This window comes from Arachis ipaensis, chromosome B4 (assembly GCF_059453495.1).
Source record: "Arachis ipaensis isolate K30076 ecotype BB chromosome B4, ASM5945349v1, whole genome shotgun sequence".
Lineage (NCBI taxonomy): Eukaryota > Viridiplantae > Streptophyta > Magnoliopsida > Fabales > Fabaceae > Arachis > Arachis ipaensis.
In genome coordinates, this window is record NC_142439.1 from 24,724,299 (window position 1) to 24,732,582 (window position 8,284).

An 8,284-nucleotide genomic window follows, 5' to 3' on the forward strand; every position below is an offset into this window, starting at 1 on the left:
CTCAACTAGTTTCTCTGATGCAACAAAACTGCAAGTTTCATGGACTTCCATCTAAAGATCCTTTTCAGTTCTTAACTGAATTCTTGCAGATATGTGATACTGTTAAGACTAATGGAGTAGATCCTGAAGTCTACAGGCTCATGCTTTTCCCGTTTGCTATGAGAGACAGAGCTAGAATATGGTTGGATTCTCAACCTAAAGATAGCCTGAACTCCTGGGATAAGCTGGTCACGGCTTTCTTAGCCAAGTTCTTTCCTCCTCAAAAGCTTAGTAAGCTTAGAGTGGATGTTCAAACCTTCAGACAGAAAGAAGGTGAATCCCTCTATGAAGCTTGGGAGATATACAAGCAACTGACCAAAAAGTGTCCTTCTGACATGCTTTCAGAATGGACCATCCTGGATATATTCTATGATGGTCTGTCTGAATTAGCTAAGATGTCATTGGATGCTTCTGCAGGTGGATCCATTCACCTAAAGAAAACGCCTGCAGAAGCTCAAGAACTTATTGACATGGTTGCTAACAACCAGTTTATGTACACTTCTGAGAGGAATCATGTGAGTAATGGGACGCCTCAGAAGAAGGGAGTTCTTGAAATTGATGCTCTGAATGCCATATTATCTCAGAACAAATTATTGACTCAGCAGGTCAATATGATTTCTCAGAGTCTGAATGGAATGCAAGCTGCATCCAACAGTACTCAAGAAGCATCTTCTGAAGAAGAAGCTTATGATCCTGAGAACCATGCAATAGCAGAGGTAAATTATATGGGTGAACCTTATGGAAACACCTATAACCCCTCATGGAGAAATCACCCAAATTTCTCATGGAAGGATCAACAAAAGCCTCAACAAGGCTTTAATAATGGTGGAAGAAACAGGTTTAACAGTAGTAAACCTTTTCCATCATCCACTCAGCAACAGACAGAGAATTCTGAGAAGAATCCATCTAGCTTAGCAAATTTAGTCTCTGATCTATCTAAGGCCACTCTGAGTTTCATGAATAAAACAAGGTCATCCATTAGAAATTTGGAGGCATAAGTGGGCCTGCTGAGTAAGAAGATCACTGAAACCCCTCCTAGTACTCTCCCAAGCAATACAGAAGAGAATCCAAAGAGAGATTGCAAGGCCATTGATATAACCATCATGGCCGAATCCAAGGAGGAAGGGGAGGACGTGAATCCCAAGGAGGAAGACCTCCTGGGACGTCCAGTGATCAATAAGGAGTTTTCCTTTGAGGAACCAAAGGAATCTGAGGCTCATTTAGAGACCATAGAGATTCCATTGAACCTCCTTATGCCCTTCATGAGCTCTGATGAGTATTCTTCTTCTGAAGAGAATGAGGATGTTACTGAAGAGCAAGTTGCCAAGTACCTTGGTGCAATCATGAAGCTGAATGCCAAACTATTTGGTAATGAGACTTGGGAAGATGAGCCTCCTTTGCTCATCAATGAACTGAGTGATCTGGATCAACTGACATTGCCTCAGAAGAAACAGGATCCTGGAAAGTTCCTAATACCTTGTACCATAGGCACCATGACCTTTGAGAAGGCTCTATGTGACCTAGGGTCAGGAATAAACCTCATGCCACTCTCTGTAATGGAGAAACTGGGAATCTTTGAGGTACAAGCTGCTAGAATCTCATTGGAGATGGCAGACAATTCCAGAAAACAGGCTTATAGACAAGTAGAGGACATGTTAGTAAAGGTTGAAGGCCTTTACATCCCTGCTGATTTCATAATCCTAGATACTGGGAAGGATGAGGATGAATTCATCATCCTTGGAAGACCCTTCCTAGCCACAACAAGAGCTGTGATTGATATGGACAGAGGAGAATTGATCCTTCAACTAAATGAGGACAACCTTGTGTTTAAAACTCAAGGATCTCTTGCTACAACCATGGAGAGGAAGCATGAAAAGCTTCTCTCACTACAGAGTCAACCAGAGCCCCCGCAGTCAAACTCTAAGTTTGATGTTGGGAGGCCACAACCAAACTCTAAGTTTGGTGTTGAACTCCCATATCCAAACTCTAAGTTTGGTGTTGGGAAGTCTCAACAATGCTCTGAACATTTGTGAGGCTCCATGAGAGCCCACTGTCAAGCTATTGACATTAAAGAAGCGCTTGTTGGGAGGCAATCTAATTTTTATTTATTTAATTTTATTTTTATTTTTATTGTTCTTTCATATTTTATAAGTTTCATGATCATGTGGAGACACAAAATAAATCAAAAAATTAAAAATAGAATCAAAAACAGCAGAAGAAAAACCACACCCTGGAGGAAGGACTTACTGGCGTTTAAACGCCAGTAAGGAGCATCTGGCTGGCGTTCAACGCCAGAACAGAGCATGGAGCTGGCGCTGAACGCCAGAAACAAGCATGAAGCTGGCGTTCAACGCCAAAAATATGCTGCATATGGGCGTTGAACGCCCAGAACAAGCATCACTTCAGCGTCTAAACGCCAGAAATGCATGCAAAGGCATTTTACATGCTTAATTGGTGCAAAAATGTAAATCCTTGATACCTCAGGATCTGTGGACCCCACAGGATCCCCACATACACTCCACTCACCTTCCCTCCTCATAATCCTATAACACCCTCTCTCTCCATTCACAGTCATCCCTTCTGTTTTCCATTCATCACTCACATACCTCCAAAATTCAAAATCTCTTTCCTACCCAAGCCCACCCGTATAGCCGAATACACATATCCCTCCATCTCCTCCATATCTTCTTCTTCTTCTACTATTCTTTCTTCTTTTGCTCGAGGGCGAGCAACATTCTAAGTTTGGTGTGGTAAAAGCATGGCTTTTTTTTGTTTTTCCACAACCATTGATGGCACCTAAGGCCAGAGAAACCTCTAGAAAAAGGAAAGGGAAGACAAAAGCTTCCACCTCCGAGTCATAGGAGATGGAGAGATTCATCTCAAGGGTCTATAGCTCAGTGGTAGAACATTTGACTGCAAATCAAGAGATCCATGAGATACCTCAGGGGATACATTTTCCTCCACACAATTATTGGAAGCAACTAAGGTTGGAACATCAAGAGCACTCCATCATCCTCCATGAAATTAGAGAAGATCAAAAAGCTATGAGGGAGGAGCAACAAAGACAAGGAAGAGACATAGAAGAGCTCAAGGACATCATTGGAAAACGCCACCATCACTAAGGTGGATTCATTCCTTGTTCTTAAATTTTCTGTTTTTCATGTTAAATGTTTATCTATGTTTGTGTCTTATTACATGATCATTAGTATCTAAGTGTCTATGCCTTAAAGTAGTGAATATGAATCCATCACCTCTCTTAAATGAAAAAATGTTTTAAAAACAAAAGAACAAGAAGTACATGGTTTTGAATTCATCCTTGAAACTAGTTTAATTATTTTGATATGGTGACAATACCTTTTGTTTTCTGAATGAATGCTTGAACAGTGCATATGTCTTTTGAAGTTGTTGTTTAAGAATGTTAAATATGTTGGCTCTTGAAAGAATGATGACAAGGAGACATGTTATTTGATAATCTGAAAAATCATAAAAATAATTCTTGAAGCAAGAAAAAGCAGTGAATAGAGAAAAGCTTGCGAAAAATAAAAAAAAAGAAAAGAAAAATAGCGAAAAAAAAAGAAAAAGAAAAAGCAAGCAGAAAAAGCCAAAAGCTCTTAAAACCAAAAGGTAAGAGAAAAAAGCCAATAACCCTTAAAACCAAAAGGCAAGGGTAATAAAAAGGATCCAAGGCTTTGAGCATCAGTGGATAGGAGGGCCTAAAGGAATAAAATCCTGGCCTAAGCGGTTAAAAGAAGCTGTCCCTAACCATGTGCTTGTGGCGTGAAGGTGTCAAGTGAAAACTTGAGACTGAGCGGTTAAAGTCAATGTCCAAAGCAAAAATAGAGTGTGATTAAGAACCCTGGACACCTCTAATTGGGGACTTTAGCAAAGCTGAGTCACAATCTGAAAAGGTTCACCCAGTTATGTGTCTGTGGCATTTATGTATCCGGTGGTAATACTAAAAAACAAAGTGCTTAGGGCCATGGCCAAGACTCATAAAGTAGCTGTGTTCAAGAATCAACATACTGAACTAGGAGAATCAATAACACTATCTGAACTCTGAGTTTCTATAGATGCCAATCATTCTGAACTTCAATGGATAAAGTGAGATGCCAAAACTATTCAAGACGCAAAAAGCTACAAGTCCCGCTCATCTGATTGGAGCTATGTTTCATTGATAGTTTGAAATTTATAGTATATTTTCTTCTTTTTATCCTATTTGATTTTCAGTTGCTTGGGGACAAGCAACAATTTAAGTTTGGTGTTGTGATGAGCGGATAATTTATACGCTTTTTGGCATTGTTTTTACATAGTTTTCAGTATGATTTAGTTAGTTTTTAGTATATTTTTTTAATTAAAAATCACATTTCTAGACTTTACTATGAGTTTGTATTTTTTTTTTTTTTTGTGATTTTAGGTATTTTCTGGCGGAAATTGAGGGACCTGAGCAAAAATCAGATTCAGAGGTTGAAGAAGGACTGCAGATGCTGTTGGATTCTGACCTCCCTGCACTCAAAGTGGATTTTCTGGAGCTACAAAACTCCAAATGGTACGCTTCCAATTGAGTTGAAAAGTAGACATCTAGGGCTTTCCAGTAATATATAATATTCCATACTTTGCCCGAGTTTAGATGATGCAAACTGGCGTTGAACGCCAGTTTCATGCTGCAGTCTGGCGTTCAGCGCCAGAAACAAGTTGCAAAGTGGAGTTCAACGCCAGAAACACGTTACAAACTGGCGTTCAACTCCAAGAATGACCTCTCCACGTGTAAACTTTAAGCTCAGCCCAAGCACACACCAAGTGGGCCCCGGAAGTGGATTTCTACGTCATTTACTTATTTCTGTAAACCCTAGTAACTAGTTTAGTATAAATAGGACTTTTTACTATTGTATTAGAAATCTTGGGACGTCTAGTTCTTAGATCATGGGGGCTGGCCATTCGGCCATGCCTGAATCTTTCACTTATGTATTTTTCAACGGTAGAGTTTCTACACACCATAGATTAAGGTGTGGAGCTCTGCTGTTCCTCAAAGATTAATGCAAAGTACTACTGTTTTTCTATTCAATTCAACTTATTCCGCTTCTAAGATATTCATTCGCACTTCAACATGAATGTGATGATCGTGACAAAGTCATCATCATTCCCCTATGAACGCGTGCCTGACAACCACTTCCGTTCTACCCTCGATTGAATGGATATCTCTTGGATATCTAATACAGGGGACCGAGTTCGAGTTATTAGCTTCTTCGTGGTATAAGTTAGAACCCATGGATGGCCATTCCTGAGATCCGAAAAGTCTAAACCTTGTCTGTGGTATTCCGAGTAGGATCTGGGAAGGGATGGCTGTGACGAGCTTCAAACTCGCGAGTGCTGGGCGTAGTGACAGACGCAAAAGGATCAATGGATCCTATTCCAGTATGATCGAGAACCGACAGATGATTAGCCGTGCCGTGACAGAGCATTTGGACCTTTTTCACTGGGAGGATGGGAAGTAGCCATTTACAACGGTGATGCCCTACACAAAGCTTGCCATGGAAAGGAGTAGGATTGATTGGATGAAGACAGCAGGAAAGCAGAGATCAGAGGAACGAAAGCATCTCTATACGCTTATCTGAAATTCTCACCAATGAATTACATAAGTACCACTATCCTATTTTATATTTTATTTATTTTCATCCACTATAATTTCTTAATACAATTTAATCCGCCTGACTGATATTTACAAGGTGACCATAGCTTGCTTCAAGCCGACAATCTCCGTGGGATCGACCCTTACTCACGTAAGGTTTATTACTTGGACGACCCAGTGCACTTGCTGGTTAGTTGTACGAAGTTGTGAAACAGACATGAGATCATGAACGTGCGTATTGAGTTTTTAGCGCCGTTACCAAGGAATGGAATGATCACGATTTTGCACACCAAGTCTGCACTGCACTTAGCAACTGAACTAGGATATATCTTGGTGTAATTTTCTCTCTCTTCTACTCCATTTCTGTTTCTGCTGCACAGGAGATAAAACTGAAAAATATCTCGTGCCGGGTCACGAGATAAAAAGAAAAAGTCTCGTGGATGGGTACGAGACAAAAAATCAAAAAGTCTCCAGAAGTTGTTTCAAAGACCAGCAAGTGTTATCAAGTGAAAAAGGGGCTAAGATTCAACCCCCTTTCTCTTAGCCATTGAAAACCATCAGTTTGAATTCCATTTACTTGATGTTGAACTTATTGTTGAATAGCATTGATTTATTGTTTTAAATTTCTATTAATTGGTATACTATTTTTAAACATGACGACGGATAAAGGTTTGCCGGACCAGACTACTGGTCGTGGTCGTAGCCGTGGTCAAAGTAGAAGGAGGGTTTCTATCGGTACCTCTGGGACTTCTGGATCCTCTCCCTCTAGCCTGACCACCCTAGTGACGTCACAGGTTGCAGGTTTAGCAGACTTGCCTTTCATCATTGTCCCTAACCCCAACTACGTGCCTCCATCTACGGCGATGCTGCCTCCTACTGCTTAGCAAGCCGCTGCCATGGTGACGACGCCTCCTGCGATGGAAGCTGTGGCCCAGAGTCCTTTCACAAAAGTGAGGTAGCTGATGCCCCTCCATGCCCTCCCATTGTACGGTTAACCATTTGGTCTAATGGTGACATGGGGTGGTCGGGGTAGTTTAAAAAAATTTTGTTAAAATAACATAATATAACTTTAAATAAATAAATAGTTTTTGATAAGTCATGGTGAGATGTATACTCGTACTTAGAATCAGTTTCTTCTTTCGAAGATGAATCCAACATGACAGGTTTCTTTTTTTCTTTCTTCTTTTTTTCTTTCTTTTTTCCTTTTTTTCCTTCTCTTCCCCCCTCAGCTCTACTCTTTTTAAGAGGCCCTTAAATAGAAATTTATTTAGTTAGCACAATAATTTAGAAACAATTGAACCAAAATTTCAAGAAAAATGATTTTTTTTAGTTACCATTTCATCCTTTGCCTCAATGTCAATCCTCTTAACCAGCCTATCTCTTGTTCAGTACGCCACCCACAGTGGCTCAGGAGTAGCATTTGCTGCGTTAGCAAACTTAGAATCATGGAAATAGATAATCATCAATACAAAGAGGCAGCCATCGCATGAAAATTTGTCTCCTAGTTTCTAGGTTTGATATCCTTGATCAGGAAGTTGAGCACATGAGATGTCCAATTTCATTCTCGGACCATGTCCACATGAAGGATGGCTTGGCATATGAACTGGGGAGACTTTGCTTATTGTTGTCGGCAACAAAAAGCATTTATGGATGAAGAGGATAAATGTCCTCTTGAATTTCAGCAGGTTTTCATCCCCTTCAACAATCATCTCTAGTACAGATTTGGTCAAAAATGCCAAAGTAGAAACTTTAAACCTTTCAACAATTTCCTTTTGCTCATCATTCAGTTCCTTGTAGACAACTTTGAGAAAAAGGATCCTCTACAATAGCACCAACACCGATATAGGTTAATATGAATAAAGTAACATAAAAATAACAGTAAAACTTTATTGACAGAATATAGTAGAAAAATCTTTTTATACCAGTTGAATTTAGGCCTAGTGCATCTCTTATCTTGGCAGGGGTTATGTTGATCTTCCTAAAGCGCGTCTCCAAGAATTCTTTATAGAGATTGAAGGAATGTGCCAATTCTCTCAAGAGGTTGTGTGGAACATTCAATGAGGGAATATGTCTCAGTGCACCAAATTCCATTTCTTCAACAATAGCTTTTTTTTATCATTCATTTTAGCAAATACGCCAGCTATGGTTCTCGTAGAGCATCTCAAATCATGAGTTTTTTGCAAGAATTTGAAAATTTTGTTATATGATATATTTATAATATAAAAATAGAGTTGATTTAATGTGCATATGTTACATCATAAACTTGCTTCTCCTTTTTTAAGATGGCCTTCATAAAAACTTTCTTCTTTCTCATTTTGACTGTAAAGAATAAAAAATTTGGTCAATACTTAACAGTAGCATCAACTGAAACTCAGTTAATTCATAAATGAACCGAATTAGTTCATGATTTGAACAAGAAAACAAAAAGACTCAATCAACCACAAAAACATTCCATGACCTAAGTACAACAATTCCAAGCGAACAAGACCAAGTGAACCTCAATTAAACTAAGTAATGAATTAAAATTACTTAATGACTACACCACAGAAAATCATTGCAGAACAAGTAAACGAAAAGACTCAATGATCAACAAAAACACATCTAAATCATTTTTGGATA

General features: G+C 39.3%; 1 non-coding gene across 1 annotated transcript; it reads right to left on the reverse strand.

Moving 5' to 3' along the window:
- Positions 1-272: 272 nt before the first annotated feature.
- On the reverse strand, positions 273-380 carry LOC148566947 (small nucleolar RNA R71). Its single transcript, XR_015882732.1, has one exon. It is a non-coding gene; the product is annotated as a small nucleolar RNA R71 (small nucleolar RNA).
- Between the last annotated feature and the right edge of the window lie 7,904 nt (positions 381-8,284).